This window comes from Artemia sp. Qi Xiang Cuo, chromosome 9 (genome assembly GCF_049724085.1).
Source record: "Artemia sp. Qi Xiang Cuo chromosome 9, ASM4972408v1, whole genome shotgun sequence".
NCBI classification, from domain to species: Eukaryota; Metazoa; Arthropoda; class Branchiopoda; order Anostraca; family Artemiidae; genus Artemia; species Artemia sp. Qi Xiang Cuo.
Genome location: NC_142802.1, coordinates 54,200,758 through 54,207,109, shown reverse-complemented (window position 1 = coordinate 54,207,109; position 6,352 = coordinate 54,200,758). Strand labels below are relative to the sequence as shown.

At 37.2% G+C, this 6,352-nt stretch overlaps 1 protein-coding gene across 1 annotated transcript in view; it reads right to left on the bottom strand.

The window, feature by feature from the left end:
• LOC148948815 (proline-rich protein PRCC-like) overlaps positions 1–3,041 on the bottom strand; it is a 61,565-nt gene extending 58,524 nt beyond the window's left edge. Inside the window, exon 1 of the mRNA XM_089094097.1 lies at positions 3,014–3,041. The gene's annotated coding sequence lies outside the window, so the exon portion shown is untranslated. The remainder of the gene's footprint in view (positions 1–3,013) is intronic.
• Positions 3,042–6,352: the final 3,311 nt, after the last annotated feature.

Sequence of the window (6,352 nt, the reverse complement as noted above, 5' to 3'; positions counted from 1 at the left end):
TGGACTGATTCTAGAGCTGCTTGGTCTGTCTTATTGATTGGGCATGCGATACACATTCCAAACTCTAGCCTTGGTCAAACTAGACTCTTGTATAGCTTGGTCATAACAGTTGGAGATCTGCTAGTGAACTTTCTTTTGATTAAGCCAAGAGTCTGATTAGCCTTCGCAATAGTTGCTTGCGCATGAACATGAAATTTCAATTCGTCGTCTACCAGGACACCAAGATCTCTCTCCGCGTGGCTGCTGGAAATGGCATTTCGGGACCCATCCCTACAATCCATATGGTACTGAGTGTGTGGGTTTTTCTTCTCAAGGTGGAGAGCCTTGCATTTTGATGCATTGAATTCAAGCCTCCAAATATTAGTCCAGTGAGTGAATGTATCAAGGTCCAGTTGGATCGACTTAATATTCTCCGCTGTGTCTGCATGACCAATAAGTTTCGAGTCATCAGTGTAGAGGCTTACTTTGTTATTTAGGATTTTTGGCATGTCATTTATATATATATTAAATAATGTCGGACCCAAAACTGTGCCCTGGGGGACACCACTTCCAACAGTGGCCACCTCGGAGAAAAACGTCCTTCCATCCTTGCCAAATACTTTAACCGTCTGTTTCCTATCTGTTAAGAACTGCATCACCCACTCAACCATACCACCACTCACCTCAATAGCTTGGAGCTTGATGCAAAGTCTTTTATGGCAGACTTTGTCAAACGCCTTTGCCAAATCGAGTAGTATGATGTCGACTGGGAACCCCTGGTCTAGAAGATTGGTGATATAATTATAAGAATCAATCAAGTTTATTTCAACTGACTAATCAGACCTAAAGCCATGCTGACATGATGAAAATAGTTTATTGGTTGTCAAGTGTTTCAGGATTGCAGTGTTAACAGTCGCTTCTAGTAGCTTCCCAACTGCAGAGGTGACACTGATTGGCCGGTAATTGCTTGCGTCCTCTTTGCTGCCACCCTTATGTATGGGGGTTATGTGGGCCGTGTGCCAATCCTGCAAGATACACTTTTCATCAAGGGATTTCTGAAAAAGGTGAGTGAGTAGGCCTGATAGTTCAACATGCAATTTTTTAAGAAGCCTTGGGTGTACACCATCCGGTCCCATCAACTTATTTGGATACAACTTCTTTAGGCGTGCCGCTACATCTACCCTATTGACTGTACTCGGAGGCATAGGGGTTATGATGGTATAGGTGGGGGGGTCTGGAAGAGGGGCAGTATCAGGTGCAGTAAATACAGATGTAAACTGCCTATTTACAGCATTGGCAATTTCTATTGGGTCATCTATTATACAGTCATTATCTTTAAGTTGAGTAACAGAGTGTCTACCAGGTTTACGGGCTGAGGCATAATTCCAAAAGCGTTTTGGATTTAACTTGCTTGCTGCTGCTTCAGCCTTCTCATGCTGTTCAAATAACTTTCTGGATAGATTTCAGACTTTATTTTGTGTCTTGGTATATTTTGTGTACTGGTTGTTATTGTGTATATTCTGTTTATATAGTCTCCAATACCTTTTCTTTTTATTTATTGCTCTCTTTAATTCTTTGGTCATAAATGGTAGCGTTTTGGGTTTACAAGCCCATCTTACTGCAGTATTTTTCTCTGAGACCTCTAGCAGTATTTTCTTCATCATATTCCACAATTTATCAACATCATTCTCAGTGATAAAGGACCAATCAAAAGGCTTGACAAAACACTTGGGTATATTAATTTAGATAATTTCAAATGTTAGTTTTGCTGTTCTTTTAGGAGGTTTTTTTGTTGTAATTCGCTCTTTAGCTTGTTTTGCTGCCCCCTGGGCATTCCGCTTGGGATGCTTTCCCTCTTTAGCCCCCCCTGAGATCGGGTACTGATCATAAAAGATTAAAACCTTATGGCTGCTTACTCTAGGCAATGCTATAACATTGTCTGACTTAAACAGGTGAGTAGAACTTTCAATTTCTCTCCTAATGAAAATCCAAAATTATCAATGGGTAAGTTAATAAGAGGGGAATGCTTAGCACTCAAAGTTTATAACCTGAATTGTATATATGCAATGAATTTTACATTTTAATCAACTTAAAGGAAAGAAAGAGTGACTCATCAAATATTCATTGTATATATATCTAATTCTGGATAAGTTAGATAGCCTATTTGCACCTTAGAGAGAAGGAGGCAGTAGAGATCATTCCAGCTGCAAATAAATGCTATAGCCTATTTGGACTCAAGATACAATTCTCATTCTAGAGTTATGTCTATTTCTGGTAAATTTTTACCAAATCATATTATTGACTTACAAATAAAGTGAATATACCACTCAATGCCTTTTTTATGCTTTTTCTAAACATAAAAATTATTTGTGTCAAAAATATATTGTACCCCTACCCCTATATACCAATTCAAGTCATATGTTCACACGTTAGTGGGGTTGGGGTAAGGTTTAAACTTACCTACCATTTGCACCAGAAATAGAATTTGCCCCCCCCCCTAATTTGCAAATATATACCCTGAATTGGTATATATAGGGGTGGGGGTAAAATTCATTTCCAACAAAAATGATTATTAGGCTATATTTGAAAAGAGCATAAAAAAAGGCATTGAGTGGTATATTCACTTTATTCATAAGTCAATAATATGATTTGGTAAAAATTTACCCTATTTCTTAGCTATCTTAACATTCACTAATCAGAGAATTTGCCTAAACTCCTATGCTGCTCCTTTTTTTAAATTAAGACTAGGCTATCCTAGGCTAGTTATTTGTATGCCTGTCTTTACAAATTCTAAAAGTAAGAAAAAAGATGGTATTATGAAATTACCATCCCATAATTATAGTTTAGCCTTCAAAGCTATGCTATTCCTGAAAGTCTCATTCCCTAGACCTAAGTCAACAGATTTGTTGACTTTGGCCAAACTATAAACTCTTGTAGCGGATTTTACCCTAATTCAATGCTACCTAATATATTTCATTTATCATAAATTAACATAAATAAATGTACATGCCTAATTTACAATAACAGTAATTACCACCAAATTATTGTTGTTACTTATGAATACAAATCATTCTTGTTGTTTGAAATTGATGTTTTATAGTGTCATCTATTTCAATCTAAAGTAGCGCTAATATGAAGAAAACCTGCAAAACTAAATAACAGAGCTTGTAAATGAAAGGAAAAATATACTGCAGTTTCTAACGCACAAGCTGGCTGTTATGAACCCTTGTTATTTTATAGTTTGTGGAATAAGTCTATATCAACCCTTTAAATGCTGTTTTATATATCTAATGAACAAACTAATTTTGAAAGTCAATTTAAATCATGCGTTGTTCAGAAAAAAAGAGAAACAAAAATCATCAGTTTTCTGTACGGTAAGATGTCCAAAGGGCTCACGGCTCACCACAAACCCCTCAAAGATTCTCAAAACAACATAAGAAGATGGAATTGCAGCTGGCCTAAGCTTTCCAAAGGATAATTACAAGCCATATTGGACTTTCATGATAACAAAAAATATCCACAGCGTTTTTAAGATATATGAAAATTATCGTTTTCATTCAACGGCGGGTCCAGGATTTTTTTTTTTTTGGGGGGGGGGAACAGGTTGATCCGATAAACTTTCGTTAGGAGCAAGTTTAACTAACGCAAACTTGCGTTAATTCAGTAAATTAAACTATTATAGACTATGTTGAGGGCGGGGGTGCGCGCCCCCTCGCCCTCCCTCGTGGATCCACCACTGTTTTCATTATGTATACTACGCCTAAAGTCACACTAGTGAAATACAGAGTAAAAAAAGGCCTTTTTATGAGTTGTAAAGTGAAGCCTGCTTACCATTTTATTGAATATTTCAGTCATTCATGACTTGCGCAAACTTACCAGATGGTTGTTCACGAGAAAACAAGAAATTGCTAAAATTGGAAAGTGAATCCAGCCCTATACTGGGAAGTGCTTCTGGTAAGGAATTTTTCACGTTACGTTTAAATTATTTTGTTCGTGGCTTTAATAAAGCTTCTAATTTTGAATTTTTCTTTCATCGTGCTACATAATCAGTCAATATTTTGAAAACCTTGCAATGTAAAAACTGACGCATTTTTAACGCTGGTTTACAGATAAAAATTGATTATGAGAATGTAAGCCTGGTCAATTTATGAATAACCTGATTTTTCCCACGTTATTTGTGACTAACCGGTATAATTCTCACTTGTCTGTTTCTAAACCGGCTTTGTCATTCATTAATTTATCGCGAGATGCCTTTTTTGCCACTAAAACACTTTTTGTAGCAACAAACCCTCTAAACTTGCGTTATTTTGTGATATTGTGACTGTTGCTTCAAATATTTTTCTAACATTTCGTTGATATAAGGTTTTTATTTGCGAGCTGAAAAGTGAAGCTGGGTTAGCTTTCCATTATTTATTTTCTTTCCTTGCAACTAGCTTAGATATGCCAAATAATTAACAACGAAATGAAATGGAATGGCTCGACTTGGAAAGCGAATCCAGCGTATTGGTGGAAAGTGGTTCTGGCTAAAGTTGTTTTAGCGCTAAATTCAAATTATTGTGGTCATGACTCCTATAAGACTTTCCATTCGTCTTTTTACGTTATTTTATAGTCAATCAGTTCAAGAACTAATTGGTATTTTGGAAAGCTCTGCAAAACCATATCTGAGACTTAAGATTACAGCTGGTTTATCGATAGAAAAATAGAGCTGGTTATCAATAGGATAATAGAAGCATGGTCAGTTTTGAAGTAACTTGCTTTTTAATCATTATTCATGACTCGCCGATAAATTTCGTTAACTAGTCTCACAAGCCAGCTTCGGTGTCCACTGGTTTATACGGCTTGTTACTAACTATCTCCTGTAATCAACAGTCCTAACTGGAAAACAAATTTCTGGACAATTCGATTCTTTAAGCTAAAGCTTTGGAAGCAAGAATAGTTCATTTAATAACTTCTCAATATAATATTTTGTAAACCCAACACATTTTCTAGCCAACTCTACTCAACTTTTAATAGCCAACTTCTCCCCTGGTGACAGAGTCATTGAATGGGATGTATTGCGCAGCCGTGTAATTGACTTATTTGCTGCTTAAATAAGCACTGTCATGGCTGCACCCACACAATCTTTCTCATTCAATGTATCGAAAAACTATACCAGTTGAATGGTATTACTAGCACCTCTTTGTGCATGAGCAAAAAAAGATCGTAATGCCTTCATATTTTGAACATGATTCGAGTTCAATGGGTTATGCACGTCCATGAGTTTGGCGTTGATGTCTAATGCACCTTGTCATTCTACAATAGTGAATTTTGAAAATTCTTGAACCGCAAGATGGCATTGTACCCAAAAACTGTCTCCACAGATTGGTAACCAGGACACTTACAGTGCCTCAAGCGATGTTTTAATTTTAATTCTGTTTGGAATCGTGATAGACATATTGGACAATAATGACACAAAGTTGGCTTCTTTCTTTGACTTAAAACCCAACTAATGTCTGTCATAGGAAAAAAAATTCCTATTGGATCAGGTTCACTAGCAGGCTCGTAAGGAAGCCATTCCCAGTGATTTTCCAATTCAATGGATTGAGCCCTCACTGAATATATTACACCCTCTTTATCTTTACGTTCTCCCTCTTCGAATTCGGTATCATACTGCAACACTGTAACATCAATCATTAACTTCCGTTAGCCCTCTCAAAAATATGTATTCCCTTAAGTGTTACAAAATATTGTCCACTTAAACAGTTAACATTTACTTTAGGAAAGTCTGTCCCCTCCCCACCCCCATTAAGTTCCAAATCGTCCAAAAGCGTCTCACTGGTATCCCTTTGCAGGAATTATGGGCTGCCACGATGACTGCATAGTACTTGAAGTACTGAAGGTCTGTGTCGAAACGATTGTTTTTACACCCTTACACTCCTTTAAACTACTACTACTACTACTAACAACTCACCGCAGCACCAAGCCGTCTGAAGCCAACACAGCTAAGCACGCTCCTCCTCCATCCCAATCTATTCAAAGCCTCCCTTTTTACGCCCGCCCATGAGGTTTCTATTTCCTTTATATCTTTATTTATGACGTCCTCCCACCCCAGACGAGGACGACCTGCTTTCCGTTTAGCCCTAGACGGTTGTCCGGAAAAAACAATCTTTGGCAATGTGTCATCCTTCATCCGCACAACGTGCCCTAGCCACCTCAAACTTTCTTTCATTATAGCCCTAGAGATCCTTTAAATCTACATTATATTTTATCAATTCATTCCTCCTGCCTCTTGAAACAAAATACTTTTTAAGCTTACTTACAGTTACATCTACACTTTCGATAAATAAAACCAGAGACCCACTTCCTTTGTCATTGAAGTTCTTTACTTTAGTCA